Source organism: Hippopotamus amphibius, chromosome 13, assembly GCF_030028045.1.
Source record: "Hippopotamus amphibius kiboko isolate mHipAmp2 chromosome 13, mHipAmp2.hap2, whole genome shotgun sequence".
Taxonomy (NCBI): domain Eukaryota; kingdom Metazoa; phylum Chordata; class Mammalia; order Artiodactyla; family Hippopotamidae; genus Hippopotamus; species Hippopotamus amphibius.
Window position 1 is genome coordinate 88,184,958 of NC_080198.1, and position 7,091 is coordinate 88,192,048.

Genomic DNA, 7,091 nt, shown 5'->3' on the forward strand with positions numbered 1-7,091 from the left:
TAAGAAGCCCGCACAACGCAACAAAGAGTAGCCCCTGCTCTCCGCAATTAGAGAAAGCCCATGTGCAGCAATGAAGACCCAACAAAGCCAATAAATAAAAATTAATTAATTAATTAAAAAAAAACCTCATGGGTTAGATGTAAGCTATTATATATAGAATGGATAAACAACAAAGTCCTAATGTATAGCACTGAGAAATATATTCAATATCCTATCATAAACCATAATGGAAAAGAATATTTAAAAAAGAATGTGTATATATATGTATAACTGAATCACTTTGCTCTACAGCAGAAATTAACACAACATTGTAAATCAAGTATATGTTAAATAAATAAATAATTTTTAAAAATGTCACCAAAAACCCAAACCAAAAACAAAAAAAACAACAGGTCAGGAATAAAGGCTCCCAAGGACTTTAGTAACATCCTGGAAACTAAAGGGGGTCACACAAGATTCTTCAAAGTATTGATAATGTGATTTACAATATGAAGGAATATGTTGGCCTTACCATCTGTGGTAAAGATTTGGATCTCCTTAGGGATGTTTCCATCTTTTCCCAATGACCTACCTATGTCTCTAAAACTCATTTTCTCTACTAAAAGTTTATTTGGCAAGCTGTTTGGAACTGTATCACTTTATTATTATTATTATTTTAGAAATCTGCATGCTGCTTGAAATATGAGGAGTAAGATAAGCAGATATTCAACAGAATTATAGGCACGAGTTCTGCTTCTAGCAATGGTGAACTGGAATGTTTTGAACCAACCCTCTCTTCAAGAATTCGGAAAGCTACCTACGTGGTAAGGAACTGGGTTAGTGGGGTCTGGACATGGGAACAAAGGGAAGCCCAAAGAAATGAGCCTGAAATTCACTGCTTCGCTTCTTCAGGCAAATGCCAGTTCTAAACGTGGGAGCTGAGAGGTAGGATTCTGAGCAGAGCTTTCAGCAGACGTGTGGGTTGGGGGAAGAAAAATTAGAGTTCAGAGCTTGCTGAAGAGGATGGGACCTGGTAAACCCCCCAGATGTTCTTCTGGAATCTCAAAGGGATAAACCTGAGGAGTAAGAGTATGCTAGGTACAGACTAGCCTCACAGAGATCAGAGCCTGATTGATTAGGTGATCTATATCTGCTACCCCTCCCGCTCAGCTGCTTGCCAGAGGCAAAACAAACCCTCTCTGGAGGGAGATAACATCACCCGTGGCCACAAATTATCTCTGAATGTTTTATATCCAAGTCTGGCAATCAATTAAAAAGTATCAAGCACGTGAAAAGATGAGACTGAAAGAAAAACAGAGGACCATAGAAACAGGAGTATAGACATTGGAGTTATTCAATAGAAGTTTTGAAAATGAGGGCTAATACATTTAAGAAATTAGAAGGCTAGACTGAGAAATTGGCAGAGAACAGGAAATGAAAGTAAAAGTTAAGAAAAGGCAATTCTAGAATTGAAAACACAATAACTGATATTAAGAATTCAATGAATAGGTTTAAATAACAGATACAGTTGAAAAAGAATCAGCTAAGTCAGAAGAAAACAGCTAGGTTGACTAATGGAGAGACAAAAGGATGCAAAATACACAGAAGAGTGTGAGTGACATCTGGGACAGGTGTAATCATAATCCTAGAAGGAGAGAGAGATCAGCGCAAAGAGAATAGGGTAGAATAAAGGCATGTAGAGATAATGGCTGAGAATTTTCCAAAATTTTTGAAAAATATCAAACCAGATATAAATAGCATCACGAAATCCAAGCAGGATGTATACCAAGAAAACCACACCTAGATGATACTGGTAACATCAAAGACAAAATCTTTGTCAGGTAAAAGGAAAAACAGATATAAAAAATTTATTGGCTATTCCTACTTCCTTTCCTAAGGTGGGACTAAGAGGAGAGCTTTGTGTGGGGAGCCTGTGAACTTGGCTTTGTTTTACTCTGTGTTTCTGTCTATTGTCAGTTACTTTGGGGATTCCTCATTTTCAAAACCCTTATAGTGTTTTTTTTTTTTTCCTTATAGTGTTCTCTTATGACAATGGATATTCACTTGGCACTTAAATCCTGCTCTGCACTGTATATGTAACTAACTTTGAGCACTTATGATGTGGTAGACCCTATTATTATGCCCAATTTTAGGTAAGTGAATCAAGGCTTGGAGAAGTTAAGTCATTTGGCTCAGGTCAGAGGGCTAGTAAGAAGTGAAGCCTGACTTCACGGCCCTTGCTCCTCTCACTTATGTCATCCAGTGGAAAGAGTAAACTCCTGATGGGAGATTACGACTCAACTTTCCATTCTCTCTCATACCGCCTAGCTTTGACTTGCTCAAATAATGCTAATGAAAGCCTTCACAATGACAGCTGACTTCCTTGAGCACATACAATACACCAGGACTCATTTACTTCTTACATCCTTCCTGTGAGGCAGGTACTAGTATTTTCCCATTTTACATATTAAAACACGGAGGCACAGAGCGATGAAGTAACTTGCAAGGTCACACAGCTGTTCAGTGATGGAGTGGGAGTCCAAAACCAGGCAGTTTGGCTTTAAGAGCCTGCTTGTAACCATCACGTTTCCTGCTCTTGCTATACAATTATTCATTAATAAGAGAACCAGAGGGAGAGAGAGTAGACTGTGTCCACCAGGGCAAGGTTGGGAGCATCTTCGCTGCGGCTGTTAAAATAGCACACCCCTTGGCTGTGAAAGACTGTTTATGTAGCAGTATCAAGAAAAGGCAAATGATCATACAGGAAACTTCAAGGTATTCCATTTGGCTCTAAGGACTTATTCGGAACCTACATGTATTTTCCTCACTAGGTGAGTTCGTAATCCATCTCTTTACCACAGTTATTTTTATCAAGTATTTTTCATTCTCCTATTTCTGTTATCTCCCCAAGTTCATTTTACTTTTACCTATCCCTTAGGTTAAAAGGTAAATGAACTGGCTTCATATCAGAAGTAGTCCTTGGCTGGGTCCCAAACACGCTGAAGCTGAACAAAAACGCTAAGGTTCCCAGAGCTTGTTTAGCAATGTTTGGAAGGAGAGAATCACCATGAAAAGAACAGGCCTACTTGCTTGGGGAAGGTGGCAACTGTTAGCAGATGCGGGGGGAGACAAAGCCATTCGATAGCTGCCGTTCTTCTTTTTCAAGGAAAATGAAGCATCTTCACATTGAAAAGAGTAGGGCAAATGTAAAGTGAGTCATACATTTTACAACTCACTCTCTACAAAGGAATTAAATTACAAAATACGATGGTCTGATTTTCTCTAAGGCCACGTTATATCTAATCCAATACTGTAATTAACACTGAGTTTTAAATGTCCTTAGTCTCGGAAGAGTGAATCCACAAATCTTGGGTGAAAGTATTTCAAAGAAGGTGTTATCAAATACTGCCTTGCTGTCAATGGAGTCAGACATGTAGAATTTCTAAACCAATAAGGCTTCACTTGGTCTTAGGGCTCATTTGGTTGCAAGGGACCGAACCTCGCTCTGGCTACTTCAAGTAAAAGAGGATTTATTATACAGCAGCTCCTTGTGGAATTCCAGATAGGAAGGACAGTCGAGCCCCATAGGGAATTAGACTTGGAAACTGAAAAGGCTTCAGGACTTCAGCTTGCAGCTGTTCTCAGGCTGCAGGTTCTCTTGCCTGTGTTTTCTGTTTCCCCTGCCTTGTCTAGTCTCTCCCTGCAGACTGGCCTCTGTGCGAGACCCTCACATGCATGGCCCTTAATAACTGTCATATCCCCTCCTTCCACAGGACCTTGAAGCGCTAGTGACCACTAGCACCTGACCCCTAGCCTGTGTTTCTCAGTTCAAATTCTCAAGAGAAAAATAATCAGACTGGTCTAATTCATGGATCAGGTGTCCACTTTTTTCCTAAACAAAAAAGGTTGGGTTTACTTGGTATAAACATAGGAAAGAAGGGCTCAGAGCTGGTGCTCTAGTTGGCCGAGCGAGAGAGGTGTTCTTTAAGAAGAGAACTGGGAAGAAATCTCAAAACGTGTCTCTGATCAGTATGATCTGGACCCAGGACAGAGGGCTTCAGTGTCCTGGAACCCTCACATTATCTTAAATAACTACTAAGGACAAGTTCAAATATTGGGACAGGCTTTGAGAAAAAAGCCATTAAAATGGAAAAAGTGCACCACAACTACTGAGCCTGCGCTCTAGAGCCCTCGAGCCACAACTATTGAGCCCATGTGCCACAACTACTTAAGCCCGAGTGCCTAGAGCCCATGCTCCGAAACAAGAGAAGCCGCCAAAATGAGAAGCCAGCGCACCACAACAAAGAGTAGCCTCCGCTCTCCGCAACTAGAGAAAGCCCCCATGCAGCAAAGATCCAACACAGCAAATAAGTAAATAAATAAAAAAAGGAGAAAAGAATATATATGTAAATTTTTTCCACCAAATGAGGTTTAAGCTCATGAATTACTCTCCACCCAAGAAGTGAAATTCTAAAATTGAAATAAAAATTTTAGTGCCACATTTGAACATTAACTGAAGATTTTTAGGGCAAACACTAATGGAGTTGTGTATCTAAGATCAACATAACATGATATATTAGGCAGACAATATCCAACTCAGGTATATGCGATAAATATTTATCAACACATGATTTTAAAGAAAAATATCTCTTTATTGTGCTATAGCTTGACTGAGACAATGTGAACATTTTCAGGAGAGTCAGCAGACAGTATAATTTTTCATCTTTTTTCTGATACCTTCACCTAACTGAGTTGAAGTTTGTCTCTAAATCAAAGAAGGGCCAGAATCAAGAAGTTCCTAGAGGAACTTCCCTGGTTGCGCAGTGGTTAAGACTCCACCTGCCAATGCAGGGGACGTGGTTTGATCCCTGGTCCGGGAAGATCCCACATGCCACAGAGCAACTAAGCCCATGTGCCACAACTACTGAAGCCCGCACGTCTAAAGCCCGTGCTCCACAACAAGGGAAGCCACTGCACTGAGAAGCCCTTGAGTAGCCCTGCTCTCTACAACTAGAGAAAAGCCTACGTGCAACAACAAAGACCCAACACAGCCAAAAATAAAAATAAATGAATTTAAGAAGTTCCTAGGGAGAGAGCTTCTGTTGCCACCATTACCCTCAATAGGATCGAAGCCAGAGTCAAATCCTAGCCTTGCCCATATCTGGGGCCAGACAGATGGGACTTCACAGGATGTAATGAACTGGCTTGACTTCAACTTCCTGGCCATCATTTCAGGATCAGAATTTATCTCTGGCAGTGGAATAGTTTAATAGCAAAACATTCTCATTTTTTAAAAATTAAATTATTTTTAATTTCAAATTTTAACTAAAATGTAGGCTATGCAATCTTTTAAATACTACAATGTTTATATCCACTTTTTAAAAAAATGATGGTACATCCTATTCAAGCAAAAAAAAAATCATTTGTTTGATTATGCAGTTGTAAAGATTCTTTAGAAAATTTTGAAACTTGGATTTTTTTATTTTAGTTTTTCAGGTATAACTAAAATAAAATTTTTATTTTTGTCATTATTTTGATTTTGTATTCTGTTTGAAGCATGTGTGATTGTTTTTTTTTTTCTTTCAAAATCCAGTTTCCATGTCACTGTGTCACTGTGTTATTTTGTTTGAACCCTTTTAAGTTAAACTTTTGTGTATAATTGAGTGGTCATTTTCAGCCCAAAGTTAAAAAAAATGGTTTTATATGGTTCTAACACTTAAGGATAACTTATTTTAAATCCAACTATAGTTTTTATTTTTATTTTTTATTTTTTTAAATTAATTTATTTATTGGCTGTGTTGGGTCTTCGTTGCTGCACTCAGGCTTTCTCCAGTTGCGGAGAACAGGGGCTACTCCTTGTTGTGGTGTGTGGGCTCCTCACTGCCATGGCTTCTCGTTGCAGAGCATGGGCTCTAGGCGCGTGGGCTTCAGTAGTTGCGGCACATAGTCTCAATAGTTGTGGCTCACGGGCTTAGTTGCTCCACAGCATGTGGGATCTTCCTGGAGCAAGGATCGAACCCGTGTGCCCTGCATTGGCAGGCAGATTCTTAACCACTGCACCACCTAGGAAGCCCCCCAACTATAGTTTTTAATGAAAGACAAACAACATTTTCCAGAGGGGAAAGAAAATGTATCTGCAGTTGATTGGGCATTGGCACTTGGCATACATTGCTTATTCCTTGGCCTTTATTTGCAGAGAGGGAAAGGAAGTTGGACAATTAAGCAGAATTTTTCAGTTACTTTTCCAGGAAAAACAACAGTGCTGGTAGGTTAGTACTATTCCTGGTTTTTCTGATGAAGAACCTGAGACTTAGATTAAGTAACTTACCCAGGGTCACACAGCTAGTAAGTGATAGAGTCTGGTTGCTAACTCAGGGGTGTCTGATTCCAAAATCTATGCTCTATCGCACCCTGTGGCCTGTAGGTTCCATAAACTTAGATTCACAGCAGGTGTTCCTAGAGCAGAGAATATGTATGTTCGAATTAGTTACAGCCCACTTCAATTTAAAAGCTCCATTTTAAGTGTCTGTGTCTGTAGGAGCATGCTGGGGCGGTAGGAAAGTGAGTATCTCACTCCATCATTACAAAATTACACTCGTAATGTTATGACAATCCACTTTCTCCTGTAAAAGAGGAGAAAATAGCTGATAATATATTGGCTATACAGTTTTGTGCAGTAAACTCTCATTAGGTTTGAATTATTATAGCTAGAAGTAGACCCATAGATGTTGTACTGTAATTACATGAAAAGAGCAGCATAGAGCCTTTCTTCTCTCTTTTCTCCCCCAGTCTCAGTTGGTTCTCAGAACACACTCCATCACCCGGTTCCCAAGACTCACACCGCACAGTGGTCACATCATCGTCGACCAGTGCTCACAGTTATGGCAGCAGAGGCCTCCCTAAACCTCCCTCATCTTTAGTTTAACCCGCTGTCCCTAATCTCCCTCACCCAGGCCCTCTGGCCCCACTTCTTCAGACATATTTTTGTAATCCTCTCAGGGTCCATGGAAATAAGGAAGATACTGCAGTTTCATCCAAGGGTGGCATCTGGGACCCAGGGGCACCTCTGCCCATGATGCCCACGGCACCTCTCACACTCCAATTTCCTTACC

General features: G+C 40.1%; 1 non-coding gene across 1 annotated transcript; it reads right to left on the reverse strand.

Annotated features, from left to right (window-relative positions):
- Positions 1-6,765: 6,765 nt before the first annotated feature.
- LOC130835393 (small Cajal body-specific RNA 18) lies at positions 6,766-6,848 on the reverse strand. The gene has a single exon (XR_009048882.1). It is a non-coding gene; the product is annotated as a small Cajal body-specific RNA 18 (non-coding RNA).
- Between the last annotated feature and the right edge of the window lie 243 nt (positions 6,849-7,091).